The following is a 20,290-nucleotide window of genomic DNA, read 5'->3' on the forward strand; positions in this document are numbered from 1 at the left end:
TCTCACATAGTGAGTTCTAGGCCAGCCAGGGCTACAAGGTGAGATCTTGTCTTAAAAAAAAAAAAAAAAAATTAAGGACTGGAGAAAGGACTCCCGAGGACTCAGGTTTGATTCCCAGCACCCACATGGTGGCTCACAACTATCTGTAACTCCAGTCCCAGGGAATCTAATGCCCTCTTCTGACCTCTACAGGCACTGCAGATCATAGTACAGAGGCATACATGTAGGCAAATCATACATAAAAAATAAAAATAAGTAAATAAAACATTTTTTAAAAGCTAGGAAGCATAAAACCCTATAGACAGCCAGGCAGTGGGGGCGCATACCTTTAATCCCAGCACTTGGGAGGCAGAGGCTGGTGGACTTCTGAGTTCAAGGCCAGTCTGGTCTACACAATGAGTTCCAAGCCAACAAGGGCTATATACAGTGAAATCCTTTCTCAAAAACCAACTGTACATTAGGTTCTTGATTTACTCCTCTGCCCAACCTAGGAGACTCTAAGCAATCTTAAGGGAAAAATTACTACATCTTTCCTGAGTTCCTCTCCATATCCAGCCCATATCAGCTTGCCATATCTTTCCCAAGGTCTAGCAAGACCCTTCTGACCATGAAAGCTAAGAGCAGGACAGGGATTAACCAAGAATGAAAGGCCCCTTGCTTGTGGACTTTACAATACAGAAGAGATCGATAACTAAGGACAGACTGGGGAGATTGCCAAGGAAACAAGGAGGCTGCAGCCAGAGAGGAACGGACAAGGAAGTCAAAGGATGAGTAGCCAGAAAGACAGTGAGAGGCTGCTCCAGCAAGACAGAATAGTGTGTGAATGGAAGCAAATGAGGTAAAGATGAGAAAAATTTGGGTGCTTCACTGCACTGAATCAGAGGGGCACTGAGTCAGAGGCTGGGGTGGGAATGCCCTTCACAGATGTGGAAATAGCTGCTCGGAAGAACCCATGGCCAGAGGAGAACCTGCCACAGGGAACCTGCCACAGGGAGCCTGCCACAGGGAGCCTGCCAAAGCAAGGCTTGCATGGTGTGTGGCTAGAAATGTGTTCTTGAGAGAGCAGTCTGGGACAGTGAACCATGTGCTGGTTACTTTTCTCACTGCTGACAACTTAAGGAAAAGTTTATTTTAGCTCACAGTTCCAGATTATGGTCTACCATGGCCAGGAAGTAACAAAGAAGCTTGGGTCACACTGTATTCACAGTCAGGAAGCAGAGAGAGGTGAATGTGGCTGCTCATCTCTCTTCCCCTTCTATTCAGTCTGGGATCCCAGCTACAGAAGAGCACTTCCCGTCTTGCTTCCTATCTTGAGGGTGGGTCTTCTCACCTTAATTAAGCTAATTATAAAAACAAAACCGTCACAGACCCGTCCAGAGATTTATTTCAGTGGTGTGGTGGTTTCCATAAGAATGGTTCACAGGTTTGAATACTTAGTCACCATTTGGTGGGACTGTTTAGGAAGGATTAGTCGGTATATCCTTGTTGGAGGAAGAATGTCACTGGCATGAGATTTAAGGCTTCAAAAGATTAGTGCCATTCCCTGTGTAGTCTCAGCTTGTGGGTTGAGAGGTGAGCTCCCAGCTGCTGCTCCAACTACTTACTATGCCTCATTTTCTCTGTCAGAGACTTTAACCCTATGGAATGGTAAGCTCGCTAAAACTCTTTTATAAATTGCCTTGCTTTACCACAGCAACAGAAAAGTAAGCCATACACATGGTAATTGTAGATCCCATCAAGTCAACAATCAAGATTTACCATCAGAGACAGTTATCAGCAAAAGACAACAAGGCCAAAGAGGCTAAAACTTGTGACTTGTAAGAATGCTCTTTTGAGGGTGTTCTGCAGTAGTCATATTACTATGGTGTAAAAATTTGTGTTCCCTTAGCTGGGCAGTGGTGGCTCACGCCTTTAATCCCAGCACTTGGGAGGCAGAGGCAGGTAGATTTCTGAGTTCAAGGCCAGCCTGGTCTACAGAGTGAGTTCCAGGACAGCCAGGGCTATACAGAGAAACCCTGTCTTGTGTTCCCCTCAAACCTGTGTTGAAACCTGCAGTGGTTTGAATCTGCCTGGCTTTGGAGAGCCTCTCCTAGCTGTCTGAGCATGCCAGTCTTCTGGTGGCCTTCAGATCAAGATGTAGAACTCTCAGCTCCTTCTCCAGCACCATGTCTATATGGATGCTACCATGATCCCCGGCTTGATGATAATGGACTGAACCTCTGAATGTGTAAGCCAGCCTTAATTAAATGTTGTCCTTTATAAGAGTTGCCTTGATTATGTTGTCTTCTTCACAGCAATGGAAAATCTAACTAAGACAAAATTCTTCCCCAAAGGTCACTAAATTTAAATGAGGTCTTAGAAGGCCACTAGGTCAATAGAGTAGAAACCATAAGAATTAGTATCCTTATAAAAAGGGGCTTGGTCACCTTTTCCCCCATGTTCTCCCCCATGTGGCCATACATATAAATGCAAATTTGCCAAACTCCTAGTCTACTGCACCTCAAACTTGGACTTGTCAGCAATCAGAATGGTGAGCAATAAATTTCTATTGTTTATTAAGTTAAGTACCTAGTCTAAGGTATTTTGTTACAGCATCACAAACAGACTAAGACCTGCACCAAATCAAGTGCTATCTGCATATACTTCTCGGGTTTAATACAACCAAGCACACAAATTATTCTCATCCTTACTTAATTTATTCCCAGTCACTGCACTCTTTCCCAAACCCCCTTTTTCTGCCTACTTATTGGTATGAAGAGCCTACTGATTAGCAATTATCCATAACATTAACTCTCTAAGCATCAACAATAATGGTTTATTGGAAGGCTCTTTGGGACTCCAGAATGAAGAGCAATATAAAGTTAATATAAATACTAATTTGCCAAGAAACTAGCCAGATCGAAAATATAAATAAGCCAAGAAGCAATCTTCTAATGCTAAAGAACAAAGCAGAGCTCGATATATGTGTTTGCCACTTACAGTAAAATGTTTAAATGCTGCCAATACATCTGCTGTTGCCATTTAAATTTTCTATTGTCAAATAAACATAAACAAAAGCTAAAGAAAAAAAACCCTAGAATCATTTGCACAGTTTGAATACCACCAGTGCCAGGCACGCATGGCTAAGGGGAAGAAAAGTCGATTCCAGGGCTGGGCAATAGCTCAGTAGTCAAAGTCCTTGCCAAGCCAACATGAAGACCTGAGTTGGACCCAAAAAAAGCTGACCATGGTGGCCCACACTTGTCATCCCAATGCTAGGGAGGCAGAGACAAACAATCTATGAAGTTCACTGGCCAGTCAGCCTGGCCTACTTGGTGAGCGCCAGGCCAGGGACAGATACTGCCTCAAGAAACAAGGTAGGCAACTTCTAAGGATGAGACACCTGAGGCTGACCTCTAACCTCTATATGGGGAAGAATGCACATGCTTATGCACAAGAAACAGGAACACGCAGGGCAGTGGTGGCGCACGCCTTTAATCCTAGCACTTGGGAGGCAGAGGCAGGAGGATTTCTGAGTTCAAGGCCAGCCTGGTCTACAGAGTGAGTTCCAACCAGAGCTATACAGAGAAACCCTGTCTCAAAAAAAAAAAAAAAAAAAAAAAAAAAAAAAAAAAAAAAAAAAAAAAAGAAAAAAGAAAGGAAGAAAGAAAGAAAGAAAGAAAGAAAGGAAGGAAGGAAGGAAGGAAGGAAGAAAGAAAGAAAGAAAGAAAAAGAAAGAAGAACACACAGAAATTCCACACAGCATTATTAACCTCAAGAAATATTTCTGTATTTCTAGTTCAGGTTTCTAAAATAATAACCAAATACCATCATCACATCTGACAAAATTAAAAAGAATTCCTAACTATCCACTTCCTATTCGGTATTCCTTGATGGCCTTGAAATGCTTTTGCATAGTTGCTTTTCTCAATTCAAGTCCCAAGCAAGAAACACACTGCTTTGGTTCATATGTCTCCTAAGTGTCTTACACATTATTAAGTTTGCCTCTCCTTTCTCTTGGAAGCTCTCGCTAGTTCATTATTAAAGAAAGCGGGCCATCTGTCCCCGCAGACAGCCCACACTGTCTGGCTTGCTATATCCTCGTGGTGTCATTTGAAGTTCTTTTACCCCACATTTCCTGAACTGTTGGATGGATCAAGAAGCCTCCTGGGGTTCAGGGTCAATGCTTTCTCCAATGACACTTTCCAGGTGGTCTGAGGGCTTCTAGAAGGAACTTTTTTAGTGGCAGCAAGTGGCAGAATCTTCTCCTGGGCTTAGGTAGTGACTGCTCTAGCAATGGGGGGCTCCTCGACAACTTTTCACCCGCTGTTGCCAGGACTGCCACTGACTGCTGCTGACACTCATTACTTCATTAGGGAGGTTGTGTTTATAAGCCTGCATTAATTAAAGATATTCCAATGCTCAAAGATACAATTAAAGAAAGAATGATAATTATTTGGTTGTCTGAAGCACTATCTAGTTTATGCTTAGAACAACACCCCTAGGTCTTCTGATTAGAAATTCAATACAAAGTTGCTGGCGTCTTGCTGTTCCTTAGAAATTCTGCAGATGGATCTCTGGCTCTGTGATAAAGCTAGAGTAGAGCTTTCCTTCTCTTTTTAGTTCAGAAAGACATCAAATAAAGAATCAAACAGATCCTGGAAATTATGACACGTATGAAGGAGAGGAGGAAATAGACCATTAGAACATTTTCAAAGCAGTATGCTTATTTTAGACACAGATTAATGACGAACCAAAGTAGCCTCAAAGCGCCGTGGCTAAGTCCTCTTCCTCTGCAGCCCCTTACAGAGAACTTCGGGAACACAGCAAAAAGAATCCGAATCTTCTTCTTCCCACCCCACATGCACAAACAGAAGGCACACTCCACAGAGAGACGTGTGCATCCAAGTTTATCACAGGCATTGCTCATAGCAGCCAAGGTATAGAGCCAGTCTCGATGTTTATCAACAGATGAGTGGATAAAGAAAATGCAGGCTACATACAGCCAAGTCTTCCTCTGTTATAAAGCAATTATATAGAAATTATGAAATTATACCACTTGCAAAAAAAAAGGATGGAACAGGATATGATTATGTTATGCAGAATAACCCTGCCCCAAAATGACTAACACTGCGTGTTCTCTCTCCTAGATATGTGATATAGATACATACAATTTATATACGTACATATAAGATATCAACACAGAAGGGAAAGTATGATGGAGAAGAATAGATCTAAAGGGAATGAAGAGGTAAGGGGGGGAGACGGAGACCATATGTTCTCTCTCATATGTAGAATCTATAGTATATGTTTGTGTCTCTGTGTGTGTTTATCTGCGTGTGCATACGTAAACATGTGCATGTGTGGTGAGACAATTTGTGGGGAGGAAGAGAATCAGTGAGAGGAAAGGAGGATGTCTTGGGGAGGTAGGAAGGGATAAATGTGAGCAAAATACAATACATGTGTATGGAAAAAGACATAAAGAAACATGTTTTTATGTATATCAACTAGAAAGCCTTATAAGGAATTTCAAGTCTAAGAAATAAGTAGCATGTAAAATGCCTGTGTAAGCAGAAGTAAGAACCTCCCTCCCTCCCCCAGTCAGAGACTAGTTAATACCTTCCACATAATCATTTAATGACCTGAGAGTCTCTATTATTAGCCATCCTCAGCATGGACCCACCTGCCCCCATCGCAGAACTTCAAACTGCAGAGAACAGAGCTCACCCCCATGACAGCACCAGCCTGGTATATGCAGAAAGGGGGAAGGAAGGAAGGAGATGGGTGTTGGGGTAACTTTTAGAGGTCAGTATGATGACAGGGCCTCCAGAACAGAAATAAGAGTATGGTGGGATGTTTTGAAGGTAATATATATATATATATATGTATATATATATATATATATATTTGCATGTGTGTATATACATATATATGTATATATGACAGAATCAATAAATGCAAATTATATACTAATTAAAATTAAATTTTAAAACAAATAGGAAAACACAACAATGAATGCTGCTTAAAAATGAGCAACTGGTAAATTTTGCTGTGTTTATTTTACCACTTGAAAAGAAATGCTAGCCAGACAGTAGTGGTGCACACCTTTAGTCCTTTAAGCACTTGGGTAGCAGAGGCAGGCATATCTCTATGACTTCAAGGCCAGTCTGGTCTACAGATCAAGTTCTAGGACAGCAGAAGCTACACTGTCTCAAAAAAAGGAAACGAAAACAAAAACTAGAGAAAGTGAAAAGAAAGGAAAAGAAGCGGGCGGTGGTGGTGCACACCTTTAATCCCAGCACTTGGGAGGCAGAGGCAGACAGATTTCTGAGTTCAAGGCCAGTCTGGTCTACAGAGTGAGTTCCAGGACAGCCAGGACTATACAGAGAAACCCTGTCTCAAAAAGCCAAAAACAAAAACAAAAAAAAAACAAAACAAAAAACAAAAAAAAAAACCCAAAAAACAAAAAACCAAGAAAGGAAAAGCAAAGAAGAGAAAAGTTGGGGCTGGCAAGATGGCTCAGCCAGTAAACACATTTAAATACCAAGCCTGATGGATTGAATTTAATCCCCTGGGTCCCACACAGTAGAAGGAGAGAATTGACTCCCAATGTTATTCTATAGCTTTCACACATGTGCTATAATATGCACACATGTGCACGCGTACTCACATATGTACAGTCATACAGACACACACACACACAATAAAATGTAATTAAATGATGCTGGGTCAGTCCATTGAGGCTCATGTGGACATAACGACCATTCCACCAGGAATCAGCCTCTGATATCTTTCACTCTATTAGTGAAGAATCTGAGGATCCAAAGGACTGTATAAATCTTTAAGACAACAAATGTCAGATAAACCAAGGAGCGAAAGACAACCCTATCCATTACCCAACCCCCCTTTCTCTGAACACCATATTCCCTGGAATACCTAACATAGAAGAATTATGTTATACCAGGAGTTTCCAAGGGAAACTTCCAGATTATAGTTCTTGAACACTATGCACAAGACTTCATAATTACAAGGCAAAGATAAATTCTACTTGTTGAAAATGCCTCACTGCATCTCAGCACAAGCCTGTGGACTTGTGAAACTTTAGCATTTAGAAGAGAAGGGCAGGCCTAGGGAAAGAGCTCAGCAGTCAAGAGCACTTGCTGCTCTTGCAGAGGACTCAGGCTCTGTTCCCAGCACCTATATGGGAGCTTTCAACCCTTTGTAGCTCTGGTTCCAGAAGAGTTGATGCCCTCTTCTTGTCTCTCTGGACACCAGGCACATGTGTGGTATACATTCTTAGAGACAGGCAAAACTAGTGCACATAAAAAAAATAAAAATAAAAATAAATTAAAATGTAAAAGCAAAACAGAGCAATGTAGTAACATCAACACTAATACCACAGAGATAAGACCACACAAAGACAGCACTAAAAGAGTCCCTGGGACCTGGGAAACCCACCAGGACCTCACCTTCTCAGGCACTGGAGTGGTAATTCTTCACTACCTTGTATGTAGAGACAAGCTAGAAGTTGGACCAGACGAGAGAAAACTCAAGTAAGGATCCAAATTGTTTGCCTGCTATCCCCAGCAACCTGTTAATGGCTGCCTGGGGCCTAACACAACAGATGGCTAACCAATATGTGTCCATCCTCCACCACTGAGAAGCCAAGGTGGCCTGCTGGACTGTGCAGACTAGACAGGTAACAACAGATTGCCTTATTTGTGACAACCATGGCGATGAAGGACATGGTCCCCGTTTGTAGCTGGGTACTGCACGTGTCCCCTTCCTGCACCCTACACCCCTAAGCAAGGCTGCTCAACATCAGCATTGCTCAGCAGGTTCTGCCACGCTGAGCTGTTTGTCCGGCACCTGCCATCTCACACACAGCATGGAAGCCTGGCCCCTGTATTTGGGAAACACCATCATTGCTCTTCCAAATTGTAGAGATCTACAATAAGCATTACTTATTACTATTATTATTATTATTATTATTATTATTATTATTATTATTACTATATTTATTTATTTATTTATTTATTTATTTATTTATTTAGTGTGGGAGGGAGCAAGATACACACATTGCAGGAATTGGTTCTCTTCTTCTATCATGTGGTACCGGTATGGAGATGAAATTCAAGTTGCTAGGCTTGGAAGCAAGCATCTTTACCCACTAAGCCACCTTATTGATCCCTACAGCGTATTTTTGATATTTGTAGATGTCATAGAATGGCTAAATCTCGCTTAGTTCTGATCCGCTCTCTGTATTTTCCAAGACTACAACATGTTACTAACAACCACAGTCACTATGTTGCCTAATCTCTTGAATTTATTCTTCCTAAAAGAAATTTTGTATCTTTTGTACCAACATTACCCAAGCTTGTGTCCTTTCTATCTAAATAATTTCTGTTTGTTTGTTTTCCCAGAATGAGTATCTCTCCATAGCCCTGGCTGTCCTGTAACTCTATAACCAGGCTGACCTCAACCTCAGGACCTCACCTGTCTCTGCCTCCAGTGTGCTGGGTTAGAAGAGTGCACCACCATTGCCCAGCTTCTAAATAATTTTCAGCCGGGGTGTGGTGGCGCATGCCTTTAATCCCAGCACTTAGGAGGCAGAGGCAGGTGGATTTCTGAGTTCGAGGCCAGCCTGGTCTACACAGTGAGTTCCAGGACAGCCAGGGCTACACAGAGAAACCCTATCTCAAAAAACAAAAAAACAAAAAAACAAAACAAAACAAAACAAATAATTTTCAGCTAAAAGCAAGAAAGCCAGATAACTGCTGATGCACAAGGAACAATGCGCAACATCATCCATCGGGGAAATGCAGATGAAAACCTTAAGAAATGCCTAGCCAAAGTCACTGTGCAACATGAGCACTGGTGAGTAGGTGGAAAAATGTAATCCTTCATCTAGGGTGGCAGGTACACATGTCTACTGTCGACGAGTCACAACTAGTTATGCACAATCATAACCAGGAATATCACTACCTAAGCAAAAGCCCAAGACATTGAGAACAGGCACTGCAGCCAAGCGTGGTGCTGTAGTCTGGCTATCTCTGAGTTTAAGGCCAGCCTGCTCTACAGAGTGAGTTCCAGGATAGCAAAGATCATGTGGAGAGATTCTGTCTTAAAACAAAAGAGAGAGGGCAGTGGTGGTGCACGCCTTTAATCCCAGCACTTGGGAGGCAGAGGCAGGTGGATTTCTGAGTTCAAGGCCAGCCTGGTCTACAGAGTGAGTTCCAGGACAGCCAGGGCTACACAGAGAAACCCTGTCTCAAAAGAAAAAAAAAAAAAGTTTAAAAAGGGGCTGGAGAAATGGCTCATTGGGTAAGAGCACTGACTGCTCTTCCAAAGGTCCAGAGTTCAAATCTCAGCAACCATATGGTGGCTCACAACCACCTGTAATGAGATCTGACGCCCTCTTCTGGTGTGTCTGAAGACAGCTACAGTGTACTTACATATAATAAATAAATAAAATTTAAAAAAAGAGAGAGAGAAAGAGAGAAAGACAAAGACAAAAGAAAGGAAGGAAGGAAGAAAGGAGGGACTGCAACATTTTGACATTTATATTTGAGAAGGGTAAGCAGGCATATGCTACTACACACCCACCAGGGTCAGAACACAGGAGTAAATTTTCTTCTTCCACCATGTGGATTATGGGGACTGAACTCAGATCACAGGGCTTGGTGGCAAGCTCTGTACTCACTGGGACAACTTGCTAGTCCTGAAAACAAGTGTTCAAACAAGGACATGTGCATGAATGTCCACAGCAGCATTAAATATTAATAGCCAAAAGGTAGAAACAACCCAAAAATCAATCAGCTAGTAATAAATAGCATGGTATGTCCATACAATGAAACACTAGCCAATTATAAGAAGGAACAAAACAGCAACAGTGCTTCAACACAGACCTTGAACCTTGAAAACACTATGCTAAGTGAAAGCAGGCACAGACAGACAGACAGACAGACAGACAGAAACACACACACATACATATTATATGATTTTACACATATGAAACATTCACAATAGGCAAACCCACAGACATTAACAGCAGGTCAGTGACAGCCAGGTGGCAAGGTGCTGGGGCAGGCAGGTGGCAATGACAGATGTACAGTATTACACATGGAAATCAACACTACCTTAAAATATACTTTCAAGTGCTTAAAATGCTAAATTTTATCTACATTCCCCCCCCCAAAAAATAATTTAAAGTAAACTGAAGAACTCAAATACACAAACTCCTTGGAAGAAATCAACCAACCTTATCCTCATTTAATTCGGTTAAATTGATCCCTTCCTAAAGCCAGCTGTCCCTCCTCCTGGCCTGCAGTTTCTCAGAGGGGCCCTACTCTTAAAATCACTACTGAGCTTTTGAATCTATAGGTTTGTAGTTTCAGCTTGTGGGCCAGGAATAAACAATTTAAGTTTCACCTAGGTGTCTTAGTGATATCCAAAGTCTAAGGCAGCCCATGCTTGCCTTCTAGAACATTCCCAGAGCTTCTGAGAAGGAAGGTATTGGTAAGTCCTCATTAATGCTAATTTGTGTGTGCTGACAGCCACTGTGTTTGGTATCAGTTCTAAGCTGATGGCATACACTGTGGCTGTCTCCCAGGACACCCTGGCAAGGGCTGCCTGACTACCTTAAGGTTCTACGCTGCTTGTGACCCACTGAGAGGCCTCTTGTTTCAGAGACTAATCAGACTTTCTGATATCCCTTGTATTTCATCCATCAATTTTACATGTTGGAAGCATGAAATCACTCACGTTGTCGGGCCTAAAGACTATGATTAACTATTGATGTCCGTACTTTAAAACCAGGTTGCTGGGCTGACAAGATGGTTCTATGAATAAACCAAAGACTGGGCCCAGGATTCACACCGTGGAAGGAGAGAACGGGCCTGCCTGAGTGGTTCTCTGATCATACTGTGGCATGCGTGTACCCACACTAAATAAATAAATAAAATTAATTTTTAAAACAATCTAGTATTAAAGTCAGGTTGCTAAGATGTTTTCACAAAAACCCTCTTTGGAAACATACAGCATCATTAACAACAGTGACCAGTTTTTAAATGAGACTAGAAAAGGCTCTTTCCTCATATGACATGGTGATTCATCCACCATCAAAGACAACAGTAAGCTAAGCAACCAGGCTTTAAGCTGGGTCTCCCGTCTCAGTGTACTGACCACACCCCCTTCTCATCCTGCCAGGGACTCTCCACTTCCCCTCCTCTTCTCCTCCCCCCATGCTCCACCAGTCTCCCCTGGGTCCCCGGGGACTGTCTCTCATCGGTCCCTCTCCTCCTTAGCTGATTTAATGTATCATAACAATATGAAAGCCAATACTATATTCATTGTTGCATTTACTGTGTGAGGCTTTTTATTCTCTGCGTTTAAACACTGCTTATGATTTGTTCTTTTAGAAATGCTTTTCAGCCTGTGTGTAAGACTTACTTGATTTCTCCAGAGGAATCAGTGGCCTTTAAGAGAAAAAGACTCTTGATTACTGAGGCTATTTAAATAAGAAACACAGGCATCTTCAGTGAGCATGTGAAACCACTCTCCAGTGAGCACAATTACTCTTTCTTTTGCTTGGCTACAGGGATAGAAAGAGAAGTCTCTCAGAGACCAAAGATTTTCTAAGAAAAAAAAAAACTCAACTTTTTTTAAGCTTTTTAGCAATCCTATTCCGTGACATGCAGAGATCCCCAGCTTTTTGCCTCCTGGACCTCACCCTCTGTCTATAAACTCCATCCCAGGAACCCCTAGCATTCAACGTGACCATGCAGGTGAAGGGCCAGATAGGAACTGCTAGAGTGCATGACATCTTCACTAGGACAGCCTGAAGGACAAACCAGGGAACGGGGCAACGGTCACCAAATGGCTGCCAGGCACCCCACTGCCAGCAGGTATAGAAAGAGAACACAGCAGTGTGTGTGTTCACTTGGATTTTATTTATAATGTTCATATCAAGATGGAGGTAAAAAAAGAAAACCAAACCCCTTCCCATACCTTTCTCACAGTTCCTATGTCCATTCATGCAGAATCATTATTCATTGAGTTGAATTACTTGTGAAATCTGCAGTCCCTGTATCATCCGATCTCCCCAAGACAAAATATTAAATAAGTGACCACAGTAACCAAGGAAAGTCAACCCATTAATGTCTATGATGATTTATATTACGGACTGCCTACTATAAGCAAGTTCTGCACTGAGAACCCTTCTGGAATTAAATTGCTTAACCTCACCCCCAACAACCCACCTTTTCAAACGAGGAAACCAAAGCTAGAGGGCATTTTAAACCTCCTAAGGGTGGGGTGGGGCTGGCATGCTCACACCATTGTCAGACCACCCAGGTATCTCCAAACAGATTGGGTCACACACTTCATTAATAAGAAAAATCCTGGGGCTGGAGAAATGGCTCAGCAGTTACAAGCACATGCAGCCCTGCAGAAGATCTGAGTTCAGCTCCTAACACATTAGGCACCTCACAATTCCCTGTGATTCCAGCTCCAGGGAACCCTAGACCATCTTCTGGCCTTCTCAGGTGCCTGCACACATGCGGCACACATACACTCATGCAAGCAATATATATAAATAAATACCTCTAAAAATAAGAAAATTCGCAAGCACATATACACACTTCATTTAAAGGCTACAATTGGGCATGGTGGTACAACTGCTTGTGAGGCTGAGGTAGGTGAAGATGGAGTTCAAGACAAGCCTAGCTGCAGAGCAAGAGCCTGTCTAAATAAACAACTACAGTCCACTCTCATATTGTGAATGTTTGTGCAGCACAGAGATTCAACTTAGGGTTTTGTGGATGTTAGATAAATGACCTAATATTAAGCTATATCCATAATGCATACTGTAAATATATAAATCATACATTTAAATTTTAAAATAATGAAGCAAAAAAGCAATAAATGATCTCATAATTACACTCACTAGCATGTGAATGTAAAAATCAAACCCATCTGTGGTCCTGACGTTCACCATAAAAGTCAACTACACTGTCAATCATCCTGTGGAGCTTCAGTACTCAGGAACCAACTCCCCATGTCTTTAGACTCTCTGATGGGAGGAGCTGTGTAGCCCCAAAAACTTATGATGAGATCCTTATCCACACCATTTCAGACTAGGACCTTATGTGGAAACAGAGTCTCAATAGAGATAGATAATCCAAGACATGGAGCAGGCGAGGGTTCTGATAGGACCGATGTCTTCATGAAAAAGAGGGGGGGTGTGCACGCACAGAAGAATGGAGACCCAGAGAAAGATACATACACACAGGGAAGACGAGTGGAAGTCACACAGGGAGAAGACAACCATGTGGTTGGAGGGATGCAGCCAAGGAATGCCAACAATTGCCAGCAAAAGTCAGAAGCTGGGAAAACCAAAGAGAGGCTCTCCCCTAGAGTCCTGAGAGGGAGTACAGCCAAACTAAACCCTGCTTTAGTTAACTTCAGTCCTCTGGAACGGTAAAGCAACAGCCTGTTGTTTCAAACCACCCTGTCCCTGAGCATTATTCCAGGGTGCAAAGCCATACAGCTAGCAAAACTCTGACGCCGTCAGTAAGAATGTGGCTGTCCGCACTGTTAATACAATCTTCAACCTGTACATTTCCATATCTCAACAAATCACTTAGATCAATTATCCACTAAGGGAAATCTTGTTTTTACAAAGCTTCTAATTACTTAAAAAGTAATTACTTTAGTATTAGTATTTAGTATTAGAGTCCATGTCACCTCTGCCCTTCCCAAGTCACAGAAAGACAAGGAGGCTCCCAACTCATAGGCAAGCCCTCTCTCTGTGTCACAGCACTCCTGTTTGTCCTCAGGACAACTGTCCATCCATTTGGGACATAATAATCTATCAGGGCCAACACACAGCAGACATCAGTAAAACTTAATTTTGATATACAAAATGGACTTTTTTTTTTTTAATTAGAAAGGGGGGCTGGGAGATGGTCCGGAATGAGAAATGAAAAGGACTGGGGTATGGATGTTCAGGAACACATAAGAGCTAGGTGGCCATGTTGCCATCTGTATTTCCAGCCTAGGAGGCAGGGGATCCCCAGAGCAAGACTGGCTGTTCTGGCAAATTCTGGGTTTAACTGAAGAATCTGTCTTGCTGAAGAGAGGTTAAGAATGATTCTGACATCAAATCCTGGCATCTACATGCACTCAAACATGTACCCACACGCATTCAACACACACACACACACACACATACACACACACACACACACACACACACACACACACACACACACACACACACACACACACACACCTAGGAAGAAAAACAAGTACAGACCAAAGTCCACACCACCAGGAGGGAACAAGGATGCTGGTGAAAGCTGCAGGACTTTGCTTAACAACTTAATCAGGGCTCAGGGAGCCAACCAAGTCTGACTTTAGAAATGTCAGAGCACCCAAGGTCATCAAGTCCGAACTTACTGAGTACCTACTAGGTCACAAGACAGGTGAGTTTCACAGACACACAGTAGGAGAGGCAAGGGGAACTTGCAAATCCTTGGAGTTACAATGAAATAGGCTTGTAAGGGCAACGGAATCTCCAAAAAAAAAAAAAAAAAAATCCAAGATGCAGTAGGGAGGGTCTCGGGTCAGTGCTGCTGAAGGATCCAGGAACTGCACACCTCTACAGCCAGGGCCCCTGAGCCCAGGCAGGAACATCACAGACAGCAGCAACTGAGAGGCAGGTGTGGTGGGACTTTGCATGAACTAGAAAGTGCACACCTGACCTCTGGCATCCAAATCCAAATGATGTGAAAATTCTCTAAGAAGTCCCACATTAGAATATGAGAAAGCAGGCTTTAAGTACCAACATGAAGCGGTCTCCTAGGTCAGAACAGTGAGGTGGGTGGGGTGTTTGTGTAACACGGATAAACTGATGATTCTATTTGCATTAGTTGTGCCGTGTCAGGGAGACTTTGAAAAGGAGAATGGGGCTGCTGGGTGATAGGGTGTTGTGTAGCAATTTCCTCTACCTAGGAAAGAAGCTCCTCAAGGCACAGGAGGTTTTAAAGGGAGGTGAAAGAACAGTCCATCCTCCTCCTCTCCCTGTACTCCAAAGGCTAGAGCAATGCGCTTGTAGGCACGAATGATCTGCGAGCAAAACCCCCACCATGAGTCTCCTCAATAAACCCCAGAGTGAGATAACCCCAGAGGAGCTGCAGACATGGGAGGAGGAGGAATTCAACACAAGTCCCCTCTCGGTGCTCATGCAGTCGGTCAAGAACAACACCCAAGTGCTCATTAACTGTCGAAACAAGAAGCTGCTGGGCCAGATGAAGAAGGCCTTTGACAGGCACTGCAACACGGTGCTGGAAAATGTGAAGGAGATGTGGACCAAGGCCCCCAAGAGCAACAAGGGCAAGAAGAAGTCCAAGCCTGTCAACAAAGACTGCTACATCTACAAGATGTTCCTGCGTGGGGACTTGGTCATCATGGTGCTGAGGAACCCTCTCATCGCTGGCAAGTAAAGTGGAGGCCTTGGCGCTCTAAGAGCCTGCTCCCTGCCCTGCCAAGTCCTGCAGAACCCTGCCCAGTGGGCTAGAAATAAAACCCTGTCCTTTTGTTTTTGATGTTAAAAAAAAAAAAAAAAGAACAGTCCATCCTGCTCAGAAGCAAGTTCAGCTTAGTAAGTCCCTGAAACTGATCATAATTCTAGACCCTCCTTCCTCATGCATATATCAGGAATAAGGGCTGCTAAGAGACACTCTCAGACCAGCCAGGCCAGCCAAGCCACCTAACAAACTCAGACCAGGTGATCTGCATGGAAGAGACATTCCCTTGAAAGTTATACAGAGCTCTGTAGATGTCACTCATGCTAGGGTGGGATTCTGGGTTGTGGTGATCTACCTGTCTTTGAGTTTTTTCTGCTCCCTTACCAAAATACCCATATATAACACCGATTAAAAACCACTGGTTCACCAAGGTGAATATTGATGGAATCTTTACATCGGTCTGTGGTCGGGTCCCAATCTGGAATGAGAGGACTTTGCTCACATCTCCTCATTCCAGGATATTTGATCACACTATGAACCCTGTGTTGTTTACTGGGAAAATCTATTTCTAGTTGCAGTGTGGCTCATCCTTAGCACACATCTTTAATCCTTCTGGCTGGAATACAGACACACCCTTAAACATACCTTTAATCCCAAACAATAAAGGTAAAGTTAGTTTGTAGAAAGAAGCACCCATGTATAAAAGTAATGTCTAATTGAGTGGCAGACAAAGTGATGACTCAGAGATAAATTTGACAGAATAGGATATGCCCAACTCTCACAAGAGAGAAGGAAGGGAAGCTACTTAAGGGAACAGTGCAGAGGGTGAGAGGGAGAGAGGCAGTTTTACTAGGATAATCATACAGAAACAAGTTGCAGAGAAAACAAACTAGATACAGGTGAAGACAGAATGAGCCAGAGAATGAGAAGGAGGTGAAGTAATAAAGTGAAAAAACAAAGCTGTGGAAACAAAGTTCTGGGAATGTAGAAATAAAGTAAAATAAGGGGTCCATGTTCCAGCTCCTGTAAGCAGCAAGCAATGTGGAAACAAGGTTTTACAGTAGCAAGCAGCAGCTTCAGACACTGAGAAGTTGTATTTCAGAGATGGCCAAGGACATTCTGTAAAAACAAAGTTCTGATGGTCAGAATGTTGAGACAGAATGACCAGGCCATTCTGACTAAGCTAAGCAAAGCCAAAACAAAAATAACTGGTGGTCGCAATGATGTTAAGGTCTACGAAAACAAGATTAGCAAATCTCTGAAGAACCCCCCAACTCCTCCCTGTGGCGAATTTCGGAAAAAGACCACAACTGTCACCCTGACCTTGCTGCCAACAATCCCACCACCTAGTTATTCAGCCACTTCTCAGAGACTTTTCAAGGCCAGGTGCAGAGCTGGATAGGGAAGTTGGCTGACTAAGCCAAGAACAGCCCCCTGAGCAAGCCAACCAATGCCTGATGAGATCCTTTGTCCTGTGTTCCACCAACCAGAGTAAGCCAGCTAGCCTTGTTGCAGAAATCTGCCCTCTGTAAAATATAAAAGATGTCTGCTTTCTGTGTTCAGGGTTGACCCCTTCCCCTCCCCGTGAGGGTGGGCAACCCCACGTACGTGGATCAATAAACTTCATGTTATTGCAATGATCTATTGTCAATTTGTGTTCTCTGGGTTGACCCAAGTTTACTACAGAGGCAGAAGAGTAGAACAGATTGTTAGAGTTAGTTTGAGGTCAAGCAGAGCAACTCAGGAGAGGCCAAGAGGGAGAAGCCAGACTGAACCAGTAAGTGTGGAGAGTTGACTAGCCAGCCAGAGAACAGATAGAACTAGGAAAGGGTGGGCTTATTCAGCAGCAAATCTCAGAAGCTAAAAACATTCTAGATTAGATTGTACAGAGGCTAGAAGCTTCCAAGACTATGTCTAGATTACTAGACAGAGGCAGTAAGCCTCAGAGATAACAATTACCACAGGCAAATAAAAGTTACTATTACATCTCCTCAGAACAGTGTAACACAACAGGTGGGACAGATACTTCTCTATTTATAAACTTGCACCTTATAAAACACAAAAGGGAGCTGGAGAGATGGCTCAGCGGGTAAGAGCACCAACTGTTCTTCCCAAGGTCCTGAGTTCAAATCCCAATAACCACATGGTGGCTCACATCCACCTGTAATGAGATCTGATGCCCTCTTCTGGTGTGTCTGAAGAGAGCTACAGTGTACTTACATATAATAATAAATAAATTTTTAAAAAACATAAAAGGATGACTGTGATGGTTTGAATATGTTTGGTCCATAGGAAGTGGCACTATTAGGAGGTAGGGCCTTGTTGGAGGAAGTTCATCATTGTGGGGAGAGGCTTTGAGGTCCAATGCCCAAGCTCCACCCAGTGTGGAAGAGTCTCCTCTGTTGCCTTCGGATCAAGATTTAAAGTCTTAGTTCCTTCTCCAGCACCATGTCTGCATGGATGCTTCCATGTTTTAATGGAATGAATCTCTGAAATTATAATGGAGCAGGTTAAAATTCTATGGTGGTCAGTAGTGGGATAGTGCCTGTTAATAGTCACTGCATTCCAGGCTGGGTGACATAGCAGGACCCCATCTCTTAAAAAGGGGAGGGGGGAGCCCACAATGATTTAGGCTGGGCCTGGTGGCATACCCACCTTTAATCCCAGCACTTGGGAGGCAGAGGCAGGTTGATAGATCTCTAAGGTTAAGGCTAGTCTGGTCTACAGAGTGAGTTCCAGGACAGCTAGGGCTACACAGAGAAACCTTCTCAAAAAACAAAAATAAACACCAAAAAAAAAAAAAAAAAAAAAAAAAAAAAAAAAAAAAAAAAAAAAAGCAATTATCTTTAGAAGGGCTGCCTTATAATCACAGGAGATTCAAAGACCTACAGAGGTCAAAGTGAGGGTAGCTCAGGAGTAAGCATGGAACAGGGATTAAGTTATGCTAATGTAATTACACAGAGTAGGCTCTGCAGGCCATATATTCATTTATTCTATATGAAAACTCTTCACTTTTAACCACTGGCATCCGACATTTTAACAAGTCTGCAGGCCAACTAAACTACTTTTTCTTTCTCAAGCCTGAAAGACAAGTTCTACCTGTAAGCCCTGCACTCTTCAGAGGCTGAGGCAGGAGGATTGCCACAAGTTCAACCTGAGCTACACAATGAAGCCACGTCTCAAATATTCAAAAACTCAAAAAAAAGAGAGAACACTGATGCATGCTGGCCTCAAGATTACAAATTCTTGAAGTCTCCTCCCACCGGCCTGTATGTCTCTGCAGAACGCAGCACCCAGGAGCACGGAGAACTCGGCACAGATCCTAGGACTTCCTACAACATGCGAGACTCACAGAACCCCACATGCAGGCCATGCACACACCAAGCCCAGCAAATACACTTGCGCCAAGCCCAGCAGGGCACCAGGGCAGTTTGAGCAAAGCAGTGACCACCTCTGACTTCAAGACTATGCAAAGCACCCCTTCACAACGAGCCACACATTCTCAGAAAGAGATGTGACTATTTAGCTCCAAGATCTGCACAAGAGCAAGCTGTACCACAAAGGATACCAACCAGTCCCCGTGGTAGCTCTGGTGTTAAAACCTGTGTATGACTTCACGGCACAGGCTAATCAAGTATGTCAGCTGCTGGAGACCAAGACAGCCATTACTGGACAATGGGCAGGAAGGAGACCCCATGAGATTTCTGAGGGGCAGGTAAGATTTTGTTCTTGATGTTGATGATGCTACAGGGCTATAATCAGCCTATGGAAATTCATTGAGCTGTACCCTTCTGTCTTGTTTGTTTGTTGTTTTTTTTTTCCAAGACAGGGTTTCTTTTGTGTAGCCCTGGTTGTCCTGGAACTCACTCTGTAGACCAGGCTGGCCTCGAACTCAAAAATCCGCCTGCCTCTGCCTCCCAAGCACTGGGATTAAAGGCATGTGCCACCACTGCTAGCCCCTTCTGTCTTTATACATGTATATTTATATTATAACTTAATTTTAAATGTTTGAAATCATTTGGGGAGCTGGAGAATTAGTTCAGTGGTTATGAGCACTCAGTGCTCTTACAGTGCTGCAGTTTCCTAACATCTACATACAAGCAACTCACATCTACTGCCCTCTTCTGTCTTTCATGGGTACCTTCACTCATGTGCACAAACACAAACTCAGACATATACACACATACAGACAAATGAAAATAAATCTTATAATTACTTTGGTATATTTTTGTTTGTTTTAAAGAGTTGTTTTTATTTTTAAGTGTGTGTGTGTGTGTTATTAGTGTGCATGTGTACGCATGCGCTCAGTGCCTATAGAGGCCAGAAGAAAGTATCAGATCCTATGAAGCCACTATGTGGGTGCTGGAACCAAACTCAAGTCTTCTGCAGGAGCAACAAGTGCTCTTCTCTCTAGTGTGTTTGTTCTGATTCCGATCTGGGGATTGAACCTAGAGCCCCTTGCATGCTGGCTAGGCAAGTTTCCTACTGATGAACTACACCCCCCGCCCTAAGCATTAGGAATTATTTAACATACATATATATAACTTCAAAAACTAAATTTCTATCAAATCTCTAACTCCTCCAAATACCTCTGAGAGATTCTAACATATTTTGAAAGACACCCAATTACACTGATCACAAAAGAAAAGATTACTCCAAGCTGCTGCCTGTAGTTGTCTTCAAGAAAGAAAAATGCAGCCAGGACGGTTGTGGCACATACCTTTAATATTTGAGGCCAGCCTGATCTACAGAGCAAGTTCTAGGACAGCCAGAGCTATTCA

The 20,290-nt window shown here is 43.0% G+C and overlaps 1 protein-coding gene and 1 pseudogene across 5 annotated transcripts in view; one reads left to right on the forward strand and one right to left on the reverse strand.

Annotated features, from left to right (window-relative positions):
- Nucleotides 1-20,290, reverse strand: part of Kiaa1549 (KIAA1549 ortholog) — a 140,734-nt gene that overhangs the window by 93,014 nt on the left and 27,430 nt on the right. The gene's annotated exons all lie outside the window — the stretch shown is intronic.
- Nucleotides 15,129-15,485, forward strand: LOC116098746 (annotated as a pseudogene).

Source organism: Mastomys coucha, unplaced genomic scaffold, assembly GCF_008632895.1.
Source record: "Mastomys coucha isolate ucsf_1 unplaced genomic scaffold, UCSF_Mcou_1 pScaffold20, whole genome shotgun sequence".
In the NCBI taxonomy this organism is placed as follows: domain Eukaryota; kingdom Metazoa; phylum Chordata; class Mammalia; order Rodentia; family Muridae; genus Mastomys; species Mastomys coucha.